The sequence below is a fragment of the Passer domesticus genome, chromosome Z, assembly GCF_036417665.1.
Source record: "Passer domesticus isolate bPasDom1 chromosome Z, bPasDom1.hap1, whole genome shotgun sequence".
NCBI lineage: Eukaryota > Metazoa > Chordata > Aves > Passeriformes > Passeridae > Passer > Passer domesticus.
The window spans coordinates 25,741,713-25,756,605 of NC_087512.1; the positions used below are offsets into that span (position 1 = coordinate 25,741,713).

At 38.3% G+C, this 14,893-nt stretch overlaps 1 protein-coding gene across 2 annotated transcripts in view; it reads left to right on the top strand.

Annotated features, from left to right (window-relative positions):
• Positions 1-14,893, top strand: part of CERT1 (ceramide transporter 1) — an 80,011-nt gene that overhangs the window by 23,060 nt on the left and 42,058 nt on the right. The window lies entirely within an intron of this gene.

Sequence of the window (14,893 nt, forward strand, 5' to 3'; positions counted from 1 at the left end):
GAAGTGTTGTCTGCATAGATACTGTGTGTAATTAAGAGATTTCACCTTGTACTGGCCATTCCTTGCAATAAGCAGTACATGTTCTTAAATTTAAAGTGCTGCCTTTTAATAAGGGTTCTCTAAAAAAAAGTCATCTCAGTTGGACTATTCATCCCTTTGTAGCTTGGTGTTTTGCCTTCATTTTGATACAGAGGTAATACTGGAGCATAAGAAATTAAGTTGCAAAGCCAGGATTCTTTCCTGTAATCTAATGAAAAAATACAAAGTTAACAGTGGCATGTTCTTGAGACAGCAATACCACAATTTATTCCTAGTGCAGTTCCTGAGAGAAATTTCTTATGAGGATACACTGAAGAAGTTACTGGATTGCATATCTGTAGAACTGGCATTTCAAAAACTGGTAGGCTTGGGGCTCTTCAGGTATGGTTTAATGTAGTCATGGAACTTGATAGCCCTAGGCTAAAATTTAGACTAGGTTTCATGAATGATTTAGCTGGGGAAATGCAGAACTTTAACCTGAAGCTGGGTTAGCAGAAATGCAATCTGTGTCATTGAATGCTACCCTGTAGGAATGAGTGATGAAAAAACCCAGATCCTATATTAAACTCTGCCCATCACTACCTCAAACCTTTTTCATACTATTTTTCTATTCCCTTTTGTAAGATTCATCTGAACGGTTGCTGAGTTTTGAGCTGCAACTTTATGGAATCACCAACTCATAATACAAGATTATTGAATGGTAGTAATTTAGAGTTTGCTATTGGAGGTGTTGATTTGGCATTGTTTCTCTGTACTACTTAAAAAATCTTGTGTTTTTCAACATTGATTTTTTACCTGCATTAATACTCAGCCCCTGTCATGAAGTATCTGTTAATCTTCCTTTTTCTGTCTGGTATTATTGATAAGCTTTTATTGGCAAGCTTAAATTGTCTTATTCAACCTCCTTTTCAGATCATGAATGAATATTGAAATTCTAACATTCCAAAAATGATCTCGTTTTATAAAGAAGCCTGGTTAATTTTACAGTTTTTCAGCTTTAAAAAATGATCTTTTAACATAATTTACATTTGGACAGTTTAGACTTCCATTCTTTGCAAGAGTTTGGTAGTCATTTAGATAAATAAATTATACCAGATCTCTATGCTTAAAGAAGAAGAACAACGAAGGGTTGATTATTTACACTACCTAATTTTTTCTAGTATTTAGGATTAGTATAGAAATAGGGATAAGAAAGTGGTTTTCATTATTTTAATAAAGTTACTTTTCAACTTATTTTTTAAAGAATTAGGGTGTTCTGGAATGTTGTAAAAACAGAAGAAAAGTATATCTACAAGTAGGAAGTGGTAAGAAGTCCTTCTGTATACGCTGAACTAACAAGAAGCAGTTCATTTTGCATCTTGCTATCCTAAGGAAATTATACTGGATTTGACTGTTCTGAGTCTTACAGCTTTTCCACTATGTGTAGTTTGCAGTTTCATGGCTATTTGATATTTTTCCGTTTCTTTCATACTTCTTTTTACTCTCTAGTGTTTAGTGTATTTAAGGCAAATAGCAGTTGTTTTCATTCTTAAATGGAGTAGAAGATACTATTGCACATCACTTCTAAATAAGCTATCAAAACGTTTAATATGTTAAAGTAATACATTATTTACATACATACTTACAATACATATTTTTATTTTAAAATATAATTTTTGTATTATACAACTAAATATCAAGAATATCATGGTCAAAATATAGCAAGGACAACGGTAGAAGTTACTGCAGTCTTGTAATAATAGCTTAAACTCAAGTTGAAAGTATATAATGAAATATCAGAGTTACTAATGTCTTCTTTCCAGTGCAATATTCTGTTGTCTTCCTAATACAGTAGGAGTTTTGTGTGATAAATGTAGGTGTAGAGGCTCATCTGTTACTTCTAATGATTTTAGAAAAATAAACAGTAATCTCATGACCAGAAACCTTGGAAATCTTGACCAGCACTTGAAAAAGTGCTGTATTTACATAAATAGGTGTTTGGTAGAATTAAATACAGCACAGAAGTGTCCAAATGCTGTTTTCAATCTGATAATTACTAGTGGTTCTTAAAGAATATGTCTCCAAATACCTTGTTTCTGTACTTTCATTGAGGAGTTAGTGCTATAACCTGTAATTTTTAATATAGGTTTGTATGGAAAATATTTAAGAAACAGTACATTTTTCCAGTATAACTTTGATGGGATCTGAAAGAAAATATTTTCATGGAATCTGGAAGTCAATTATATTTTTCGTTCAAATTTGTATGAACAACACTTAAGTGAACCTTGGAATAACTCTTCAGTCGTCCTTCAATTTACTTCAGCTTGTGGAAGTTTCATATTTAAAATCTTGACTGAGAGTAGGGGAAGATGGGCAAAATATCTCATTGCACTGAGAAGATCAGATCTGTCAGCTTACTCTGACATTTTCTGAAGGAGCTTTCTGGTCAGGTTACCTAACCTCACGTAAAAGCTCCACTGGGTAAAAAATGTTTTTGTTTGAGAAACAGGTTATTCGAATGGCACATCATAATTTGAATAAAATCAAGAGAGGAAATTATTTCCTGTACTAAACGGTAATTTTTCTTAACATTAGTCTACTGCTGCATAAAATACTTTTTTGTTTGTTTTTGAAGTTCTTTGTTGCTTACTGAGTGGGTAGATAGTTCTGGTAGGCTGCTTAAGCTATTTGCTAATGAAAGTATGTTTGTGAGACTTAATGGAGCATGTCATAAGGTTGTTGATCTTCAGAGTAAGAAAAATAGACAGAAACTTTGACTGTGTTTCATTTTGCTCCAAACAAAGAGAAGACTGATTTAAAATTAATTTTATATAAAATATAAATTAGTAGCTGATGGCTGAGAAATGTAAAACAGCTTATGTTCAGGCATAAAAACCATTAGAATTTTCAGGGGGGTTTATAATTGTACTTTTTTTTTCTTGTATTGAGGTTGCTGAATCCTTACCACATTAAGTGTTTCAAGTATAGCTCAAAATGTTTATTCATTGCTCTGAACTGGAGAAGGGATACATATAAAAGTACTGTAAAGCCATCAGTGAGGCAAATGAGGAAGTAGTTCATGTGTAACCAGGACTCCATTCTTCTACTTGAATGTTTCATTTGATGTATTGATCAGGCATTTCTCTGGTGTCCAAACATTGATGGTACTTGAGCACCACAGTACTGATCTGTTTGGAATTTGGAATTTCTAAACTAATATTAGATAAACTGGCTTAAATGCTGTTAGTTCAGTGCTGTGAGAAAATGAGTGAATTGCTCTTTGTTGTGAGAAATATCTGTATAAGTAAACTTATTTTGAGCAAATGAACTCCTGAAATCAAGATAATGATTTCTTGTAATGTTAATCTACCACCTGAGTTGAGAACTTGATGAGAATTTATTTAGAAATGAGTACTTTATGAGAAATTTTCCATCAGTTTAGGTTTGTCCGATTTTGTTCCATCTGTAGTTTTTTATTCCATTGTAGTTTTTATTTTCTGCACACAGACTCTTAATGTCTTCATTATTGACTTCCTGATTCTTCAGCACTATAGGTTGATAGTTTTTTTGGTCTTGTATTTAAAAAATCTTTTGTTTGTCAAATCAAAATAAGTCTTCCTAAACTTCTTACAATATCTGATTTTGCTGGTTTAGACTGGAAAAGGTAATTTTTCAGAGGAGTACCTAGATATCCAGCAAATTGGCATGTAGGGAGTAGGTAGGTTTTCTTTTTAATTTTGAAGTGATGATGTACAAGGTGTTTATATCTAGAGTAGAAGGAATGAATTTCAAAGTTTGACTGTGAAAAGCATCAGGTAGTTATTTTCTGAACCTAATTGACATACATCCCTTTTTGGGGGATGAAGGGACCTGTCCCCTTTAAACAAAAGCGGCCTGTCTCCCTCAGTAAGAATTTTCCTTAAAGGAGTGGCTACTGCTTTATTGTTTTCACTCTTAATTAGATAATGTGGAAGGAGTTAGCTGGTTAGAATAGGGTTATACAGAAACATCAAGAAGAGTAAAACTTACATCTCCTTTTTTTAGCATTTTCTCCCCAAATGGGGAGAAGACATGGCAGCTTGGAGGTCAAAGATAGTTTAGCTTTTAAGTAATTCTAATTTTGTGCAATTCTTTGTGTACTACAACTTGTTTCTTAAAATACCACTTGTCAAACCGAGTAAGATGCTTTAGATACCATTTTTGCATTGTTAAATGGTGGGAAAAGCCAAAAGCGCTGGATTTGACAGTCAGATAAATTAAAATTTAAGAAAAAGTTGAGTAATTATTAAAGCAGTTGATTAATTTTGTTTCTTTAACACTGATACATTTTCAAACAAGTAACCTAGAATGAAATACTTAGCTGTGAAGTGGTTTTTTTCGACTGTTGATCTTAGTTCATAAGTCATTTTAGAAAACTGCAGAGCAAACTTTAAACAGCATAATTTTGATTGCAGTCAGTAAAGGCACTTCATGATACCATTGTGAGAAAATTCAAAACCCAAAAACATCATCTGAAACTTTCAGAAAATTGTTGTTAACCACATAAAATGGAGTTCCTTTTTTTCCAAGTAACCTAAAAAAAGCTAGTAATTACCTTATCTATAAAGTGTTAAGAATCATTAATTTCACTCTTAAGGTAATCTGCCTGTTTTGTTTTCCCTTGTCAATGTACTGTACTAAAAGAATTACTGAATGTGCTGTTACACTTTGAAAAATATTGCTAGTAATGGTAATGTTGAAGCAGGAAGCCCGGTGCGCTTTTACTAATCTAACATGCTGCAAAACCTTCAAAAGCAAGAGTGCCAATGGATGAAACCAGAGCACTACCAGATTTTGCACTTGAGAAGCATCTTAATAACAAAGTAACCCACAGAGTACCTACCCAGAGCTAACAGATCCCCGCCTCTACCTGCTGAAATTGTTCCTGTTCTGAATGGTTGAGCTAATTGCTTAATTCTGTTGATAATACAAATCAGGTTCTGGACTGAGGCGAAGAACTTCAGGTAAAATATTGCAGTAAATATTGAAGTATTTCTAAATTAAAATTGCTTTCTAGCCTTGTGTTATTTCTCTTATGAACTTAAGTATTTAAGAGGTAATGCATGAGTAACTTATTAAACTCAGGAGGAAGCCTTAAATTTCACTTCAGGCTTGATTATAAGCACCCAGAATTTCTCAGTTCCTAGTTTTTGTTCTGTAATTGGAATGTGTCACCTTCAGACTGAGATCCAAGGGCATCTACCTGTTCCTTCAACCTACAATGCCTTAAAAATTTTCACATTAACCATACTTAAAGTATGATTAAAAGTCAAGCTTTTGTTTGAATGCTATATGTAAATATTGATCTATGAGATTATTTTTATTTAGCTGTTCTAAGAAAACACTAAAATATACAAATAGAGGTAACTTTCTCATAGTAATATTTTACTAGCAACGGATGCCAGAGCAAAAAAAATTGTCGCATTAATCAGGTCAGAAACCAATATCAGAGTTTCAATGTCAGTAAAACAATGGCTCGGGTTGTCAACAAGAAGAGGAGAGTACAGAAAGGTAGCACATGTTTAACTTGTCCACAGGTCTTCAGCAATTTTAAGTAGAGCTGTAACATTTTGTGAAGAGAGGGTAATTTTCTCATTTTTTACACATTTCAAACCCTGCCATAGAATGGATTTAATATACTGATAATGACAATAAAGACATGCCAATAAATCACTCCAAATCTGTTGCCAGTCTGGACTGAAATTAGTAAGATAATTTAGAATGAATGGTATATGCAGAGAAATGATACAGAAATATTTTAGCTCAGCATACTAATGTAGCAAACTTCTAGAATATATACTAAATGAGAAGTATAAATTTCTGCCATCAGTAAATAGTTTTGTACATTAAATTTAGTGTTCCGTTGAGGAGCTGCTGGACCAAGTAGTTTAGATGTTTGTGCAGACTGCATTTAAGTGCATATAGAAGTGCTGCAAATACTCTTCAGAAGTCTATTTTGGTGTTGCGACCTTTATAAATATATTTATTTTATCTACTATATTATTGACAGCTCATCACTGTCAATTTCTAGCAATGGTAAATATTCTAATATTGATGAGTGAATGTTAATTATAAATACAGTCTTGCTAATTATTCTAAAGTAGTGTAACTACAGATACATTATATAGCAGGGAGCAACAGGAAGAGTGTCTGGTGCCATTTCTCCCTCTACTTCCTCTCCTGAAATTCAGCTGTTTCAATAATGTGTGGTGTTTAAAGTATTTGCTTCCTCAGCAGTTATTGCTCAGGTCTGAAAAGAACTGTGGCTCCCTAATGTTTTAATTTTTTGGCATTTCATACTAATCAAAGTTCATCTGGCCATACTTCCCCTGTACCTATTCACAAGTAAGACTGACATAAGTGAAAGCTACAATGCAGATGAAGGAAAGCATGGGATATATGGGAGTAGATATATATTGTTCAACTTTGATTTTATTTATCAAGTTCATAAAGAGGATTGTAGGAGTTCACTGATGAGACCTCCTTTGGCCTTATGTTGGTGTCTGTGTCCTAAGTGTTGGAACAAGTGTCTTAAGTAATCTTGGTGTCAGCTATTGTTTCCCATTAACCTGATTTGGATTTCCTTGTTATTTTCTTGGATTTCCTTCTCTGGTGCTCTGCAGCCTGCAACAAACTCTAAATATTTCTGTTTGATGCTGATATGGATTGTATAGTATAGTATACACTCTTACTGGTTTTGTAGTCATGCATTTTGCTTCAGAAGCTAGTGACTCGCTCTCCCACTGTGGCATTGCGAGGCTCTGGCTTGCAGCAGTAGTGCAGCTTGCGTGAGGAGGCTGGAGGACAGCATTCAGATACCTATATTATGCTGTAAAAAGCTGGTTTAAAAGCCTGTTAACCTGTTTAAAGGACTGAAATATATAGGCAAGTCACTGGTGAGTAGCAGAGATGCTCTTAAAGGTGTTAGAAAAGCACCCTGTACTAGTTTGAAACTAAAAAGTAATGAACTGTTGCTCAAGCTTATGCAGGGGAATAGATATGGGGTTTTTTGCTGTTTCTGTCATTGTTTTGTGTTGATGTTAAATATGTAACCTAAGTTCTTGTGTATTCACAGTTGACATCTCCAGCAAAGCTGAATTTGAAGTGTTTGCAAAACTGCTCCTTGGTAACTAAATAACAAAATGTGTTCAAGCAGAGGCTTCTGAGCTTGGCAGTAATAAGCTTACTTATTTTAGATTTTGACCAGAACCTTAGGTAGAGCGGGAAATATATAGGAGAAGGATGTAGCTGTCTCAAGTCTGAGCACCCTGTCTTAACTTTCAAATTCATTCATTCTTCAGTTGGGAATACTGTCTTTTTCTTTTTGGTCTTCAGTGACATCTGAGTGGTATAGAGATCAGCAAAGAAATAAAGTGAAGTACTGTCCTGAAGGAAGACTTATAAAGTTAATTGTAATTCTTTCCCTAATTCTTCCCCCCATCCTTACTAAGTGCTATGTTTCACTGTAAGTTAGACTGGGAAGTGTTGTAACAGTAAGGAATTGTGGAATCATTTTAGGCTGTTTCTGCCACCAAAGGGATTTCTTGCCATGCTCACAAAATGAGTTCTCCTTTATTAAGTAGTCTTACAGTAAATCTAGAGAGATTAGAGATTCTGTTAATTTCTGAAACATTTAATGTCTCTTGTCTTTTGCTGTTAAAGCAGTGGGCTATTCCTCAGTTGTTGTTCATGTGGATGTCTTTTACAGCTTTCTGATGCCTGGCATGGCTGTCTTCCAAACTCAGTCTTCATCTTTCTGTGAAGTATAGCACCAAAACAGAACTTAGGATTCCCACTAGGATCCTATATGTGTTGTGTAGAATGTAGGATTATTTTGTGAATCTTGTATGCTACCGTTTTACAACACCATGAGTTTTTTAACTAATTCAGCTTGCAAACCACTAAATCTGATTCATCTCTAGAACTATCTGCAGGTAGTTACCTGTCTTCTACGTGTACAGTGCAGTATTTTCAAGTAAATAACCAAGTAAACTTTGAACTCTATTTTTCTCATGTGTACATAAGTGTTAAGTTTGTGTTGCTCTTCTGTCAATTTCAGTCTTTCCAGCTCAGCTGCTTTGGGTAATAATTATTGTGCTGTGTGGGTTTGGTTTTGTTCCTTAAGTGACTGTGATTCTTCTATTACTTTGTAAAATTTGGGGACATGAAGAAACTGCTAAGTAGTTTAACCTGTCTCAGTTCACAACTTAGCTTGCCTGTAACTCTTTTGGGAGTTGCTTATCTAAATCTGAAGCTGTACATATAATGCACTTAAGATAATTTTAAATCTTTGTATTCATGAAAGTTGTGATCACCTATATGTTCCTAATTTAAAGAGTACTCTCTTCCATGTAGTCAGAGCAGAGATAGTCTTCACAGTCTTAGTAGAGGTCTGGAGCTCTCCTCTCAAGTCCCTGCCCCCAAAAGGTAGTGAACTTACAAGGTGGCTTACTCCTATCTTTCCCTTAAATTAGCTAAATCTACTCATTTATTCAAGATTCAAATGCATAGAAAGGTTAAAGTAAATTTTTGATTACTGCATAGCCAGGCTGGTGAACCAGGGTGTTCTGAAATAGCTAATGAATGCCTGAAAATTACAGTTCACATTGCAAATTAGCAGAGTGTTGCCTTTTGGGTGCAATACTGTGTGAAGGAAGACACTTGCAGATGTGTTAACTCAGTATCAAGTAATGGGAAAGGCTTGTGACACTACTGCTCCACTAAGCTGTTGAGTATGTCAGTCAGCATTTTTGCAGTGCTCTTTAATGAAGAGTGATCTACATGGCTAAAGTAAACTTGGTCTCAAGACTAATGCTCGGTCTTGAGGTGACCAGAGCTCTAGAAGAGTCATTTTGCAGCTAGCTGTGCAGTAAATAACCAGTGTCATTGCTATAAACAAGTGGGTTTCCAGTATTACACTCAGAAGTGTTATTAATTCACTTTGTCAATCATTTGGATAGTGTATACTTTCATTTAATAGAAGTAAGGGGAATGTCACCAGCAGAATGACATGCAGTTATCTCTAGGAGTCTGAGCAAATGGTAGTATGTTTTAGTATGTTTTACAAGGTCTCTCTGAAATCAGTATTGTTCACTGAGAGAGACCTTTGTCAATCTTGACTTTGGTATTAAATGCCCCTTCAAATTAGGGTATGTTCTTGGTATCAAGAACAGAAAGTAGAAAGCTGCAATGTAAAAGTAGTGAGTGGTTAAACAGTTCAAAGTTGTCACTTACCAATACTCTATGCTACTTACTCAGAATTATTACTCATCACCTCAAAAAATACTGTGCATCAACAGCTTAATAGAAAAGTCTTGGGTACTCTGTATGTATGTCTCAACCTATCAAAGGTGGTCTCTTATAGCTTTCTTTCTTAAATAACTTTTTAGGAGGTAGCTTTTCAGTGAGCTTTCGTTACAGTGAAACTCAATGAGGTGATATTAATAGATTATAGTTGATCCCCTTGCTATAGGGAGGAGCGCTCAGCCGCATGGGTGGGGTGCAGAGTACCAATGAGACATAGTAACATTGAACAGAGGTAACTTTTAGGCTCTTTTGAGAGGCGCACATACACCACCACTATCCAGGAAACTCCTGAGAAGAAGGGTAACCAGAACCTAACATGACTCAAAAGAGTTGGAGGAATTCTTTTGGAAACACATCATGGCTTGGGGCAACTGTTCTTTTAATTTAATGTCCCTGCCATTTATCAGAACCTCTTAAGGTAATTCTTCCAGTATAATCACTGTAGGTCAGCAAAAAGATCCTTTTTTTTTCTCTGAAAACAGATCAAGCAGGAAAATATACATTTGCTGTTATTTTAATGTTGTCTATGTATAGACTGACTGCAGAGGAAAAGAAAGTCATGCTCTTGAGCATACCTATTTTAAATAGTAGGTGAGAAAGAAGGGGTTTAATATTTAACTGCTACTGTTTAAATATCCCATATTGCTTGGTATGAACATCAGAAAACTGGGGGAATGGAGAGTCAAATAGAGAAAGGTGTCCATCTTTCTATAGCTTTGTGCATTACTGTAAAATTGCTTGTTTAAGCAAACAAATACACTTGAGGATGCTCAGCTGATAAGAATTACTTGCCCTGATGTACAGTATGATGGTGGTACTGAAATTTGGTAAGAAGCTGCGCTTTCAGGGAAAGATTAGATGGGTTATTCAAGTTATTATTCCTTTGCTGTCAATAACAGTTAATTTTTTTAAATTAAATATTAATTAAATTTCAGTGAGGGAAACTAAGCTTGGGTATGTCTTGTACATTCCATTATCTTAGCACTGCTATCAGCAGTAACTCTGATACATATGATAGTGCATGTCATTTGATGTTGCTAAATTTGCTAAGTGCACTTATTGCTGAAAACTGTGTATTTCCTGAAAGAAGACTAGGGGAATGCCAGTGAATCAGCAGTTTCGGTTGACTACACAAGCATGTTTGCTGCAGCAAACCTAAATGTTTTCACTTCCAAATTGTTGAAACTTCCCTTTCAGGACTGAAAACAATAGTTCTTTGTCTGTCTTGGCACCCCTTTGCCGTTCTTGATCGAACAGCAGCTGTTAAATTGCAGCTTTATTAACAAGTAATTACAGTTAGCACTGTCTAAAGCTGGACTAAAGCTTTGTCCATTTCAGCCCAACACACTTGATTAATTATAAACAAAGCAGATTGTTTCACTTTGACCAACTCAGTCTTTCTTTGCCTGTGTGTTCCAGTTATGTTTCGTAACAATTGCTTTGGCTTTGAAAATAGATACAATAATTCTCTAGAGAATGCATCCTTGTGGGGTGTAGACCTGGGTACATAATTGGACATGCTCTGATCAGGAGGTGGTACTAGAGATCTTGCATCCTAGTCATTCTGATTCTATGGTAAAAAGGTTAACTGCTTCTTACATAGCAGTTAATTATTCCTTGTTTGTGTTATAGTATTTTCTGCTTCCAGCACAAGAATTCCTCTGTCTTGAAAGAGTTCTTTTTAACAAGATTAAAGTTCTTTGCCTCACTTTGCCGATTCTCAGACTTTCAGGTGTAAATAAAAGGTTTGGTTAAATTCTGTCTCCTTTAAGTTTTGCTTTATTCTTGTGCTGTTCAAAAAGTGCAGCATTTACTTATTTCCATTCTTGTTTCTACCGGTCTCTAAATATGCTAAGCAAGGTTAAGCAGAAAATATATAATTTGTGTGCTTAATGATATTTAGTGGGCTTGAGGAAATCTGTTAGGTAAACCTGTCAATTTTGCAAAGTAGGAAGAAAGAGCAAAGATAACAGCTATTTAGACTATAGCTCCCAAAATCTAATCAAACATTACACACAGAATCACTAGGTTGGAAGAGACTTCAAGATCATTAAGTCTAACCCATGCCCTAACATCTCTACTAGACCATGGCACCGAGTGCCACATTCAGTCTTTTTATAACACTTCCAGGGATGGTGACTCCCCCACCTCCCCAGGCAGACCATTCCAGTACCTTATCACTCCTTATGTAAAGAATTTCCAGCCTATGTTTTCCTTGGCACAGCTTAAGACTGTGTCCTCTTATTCTGTCAAACTATGTCTCTTGTTACTGCCTGGAGAAAGAGACCAACCCCCACCTGACCACAGCCACCTTTCAGGAAGTTGTAGAGAGTGACAAGGTCACCCCTGAGTCTCTTTTTCTCCAGGCTAAACACCCCGAGCTCCCTCAGTCATCCCTCACAGGGTTTGTGTTCCCAGCCCCTCTCCAGCCTCGTTGCCTCTGGACACGCTCCAGCCTCTCAAGGCCCTTCCCAAACTGAGGGCCCAGAACAGGACACAGCACTGAAGGTGTGGCCTCACCAGGGCTGAGTACAGGGGAAGGGTGACCTCCCTGCTCCTGCTGGCCACACTGTTCCTGATCCAGGCCAGGATGCCTTTGGCCTTCTTGGCCACCAGGGCACACTGCTGGCTCATGTCCAGTTGGCTGTCACCAGCATCCCCAGGTCCCTTTCCAGCCACACCATCCCCAGCCTATAACATTGCAGGGGGTTATTGTGGCCAAAATGCAGGACTTGGCACTTGGATTTATTAAATGTCATCTTATTGGACTCTGCCCATCTATCCAACCATTCCAGGTCTGTCTGCAGAGCCCTCCTACCTTCCAACAGATCAGCACACCCTCCCAGCTTAGGGTCGTCTGCAAATTTACTAATGGAAGACTCAATCCCCTCATCCTTGTTGTCAGTGAAGACATTGAACAGAGCTGGCCCCAGCACAGACCCCTGAGGACACCACTGGTGCCTGGCCCCAGCTGGATGCAGCACTGCTCACCAGCACTCTCTGGGCCCGGCCATCCAGCCAGTTCCTAACCCAGCACAGAGTGCTCCTGTCCAAGCCGTGGGCTGCCAGCTTTTCCAGGAGTGTGCTGTGGGAGACAGTGCCAAAGACCTTTCTGAAGTCCAAATATTCAGCATCAACAGCGTTTCCAGCATCCACCAGGCAGTCACCTGGTCATAAAAGGAGACCAGGTTGGTCAAACATGACCTACCCCTCCTAAACATATGCTGGCTGGGTCTGATACCCTGGCCATGCTCTAAGTTCTGTGTGATGATACTCAGTAAAAACTGTTCCATTACCTTAGCAGGTACTGAGGTCAGGCTAACTGTCCTATAATTACCAGGATCCTCATTCCCACCCTTTTTGTGAATGGGTGTCACACTGGCCAGCTTCCAGTCCTCTGGAACCTCACCAATGAGGCAGGATTGTTGGTAGATGATGGAGAGTGGCTTTGCAAGCTCATCTGCCAGCTCCCTCATCACCCTGGGATGGATCCCATCTGCTCCCATGAGTTTATGAACATCCAAGTGGCTCAGCAGTTCTCTGACTGCCTCCTTCTGGATAACAGGGGAACCATTCTGCTCCCTGACATCATTTGCCAACCCAGGAGGACAGCTCTCCTGAGGACAAGCAGTCTTTGCACTAAAAAGTGAGGCACAGAAGGCATTAAGCACTTCTCCCTTCTCTTCATCTGCAGTTACTGAGTTCCCTCCCTCATCCAAGAGAGAGCAAAGGTTGGTCTTACTCTTCCTTTTGCCATTAATATATTTATAAAAACATTTTTTATTGTCCTTTATACAAGTTGCCAAATTAAGTTTGAACTGAGCTTTGGCCTGCCTAGTTTTTCTCCTACATGCCCTAGCAACTCCCTTGAATACTTCCTGAGAGACCTGACCCTCCTTCCAAAGATGATACATCCTCTTTTTATTCCTAAGTTCCTTCAAAACATTGTTGCCTATCCAGGCTGGATGTTTGCCTCCTCAACTCATCTTTCAGCGCACAGGGACAGTGTGTTCCTGTGCCCTCAGGATCTCTGTTTTGAAGCACGCCCACTTTTCCTGGACTCCTTTGTTTTTAAGGGCTGCTTCCCAAGGAACTCTGAATAAGTCTCCTAAATAGGCTAAAGTCTGGCCTCCAGAAGTCCAATGTAAAAGTTTTATTGATGTTCCTCCTGATTTCACCAAATATCAAGAACTCCATAATTTCATAATCACTCTGCCCCAAGTAGCCTCCAACCACCACATCTCCCACCAGCCCATTTCTATTTGCAAACAAGCCTAACAGTCCCTCCCCAGTGGTCTCAATCACCAGCTGCGACAAAAAAGTTGTCCTCCACTTACTCTAAAAACTGTTTGGACTGCCTCTTTTCTGCTGTATTAAGTTCCCAGCAGATGTCTGGTAGGTTAAAGTCACCTACAAGAACAAGGGCTGGTGACCCTGAAACATTCTCCAGCTGCTTTATAAAATAAGTTTTCCACCTCTTCATCCTGGGTGGGTGGACAATAACAGACTCCCAGTATGATGTCAGCCTTGTTGGCCTTCCCTTTAATTTTTACCTATAAGCATTCAACTTCATCCTAATTAGTTTCAATACCCATGGCATCAAAAGCCTCTGTAATATAAAGGGCCACTCCTCCACCTCTTCTCCCTTTCCTGTCTCTCCTGAAGAGCTTGTAGCCATCCAGTGCAGCATTCCAGCTATGTGAGTCATCCCACCACATTTCCATGGTGGCAACTACATCATAGCTTTGCTGTTGCACCACGGCCTCCAGCTCTTGTTTGTTACTCATGCTGCATGCATTAGTGTACATGCACCTCAGCTGGGCTGCTGATTTCACCCCTAACTCAGGCTTACCACCCTTGGGCATGCTTCCAGAGAGCCCAGTTACATCCCCTTCCCCCTTCAAACCTAGTTTAAAGCCTATTCAATGAATTCTGCCAGTTCATGAGTTGAAATTCTTCTATTTGTAACAGAGAGATGCAGCCCATCCAGTTCCAGCAGGCCAGGTGCTGAAAAAGTTGGCCCATGATTAAAGAACCCAAAATTCTGATGACACCAAACCTTGAGCCGCTTCTTGATAATGTGGGATCTCCTATTCCTTTCATCATTTTTGTCTGCCACCAGAGGAACTGAGCAGAACACTACCTGTGCTCCTGCCCTATCAACCATTTGACCCTGTGCCCTAAAGTCTCTTTTAATTGCCCTGACACTCCTCTTTTCAATGTCATCACTGCCAGGCTGGAGTATCAGCAGTGGGTAATAATCAGAGGGCTGAGTCAGCCCAGGAAGTCTCTCAGTAATGTCCTGTACCCAGGCCCCAGGGAGGCAGCAGACCTCCTTGTGGGATGGGTCGAGTCTGTTCCCCTCAGAGGGAAGACACCCACTACGACTACCCTTCTTTTCTTTTTAACGTTAGAGGTGGTGGTCCCTCTGACAGATGGAATGTTACTGGAAGGCCCACGGGGCAGATAATTTTCTTCTGTATCATCTGGCTGACCCTCTGGGGGTCTGGACAGATGCACCCTTTTTGGA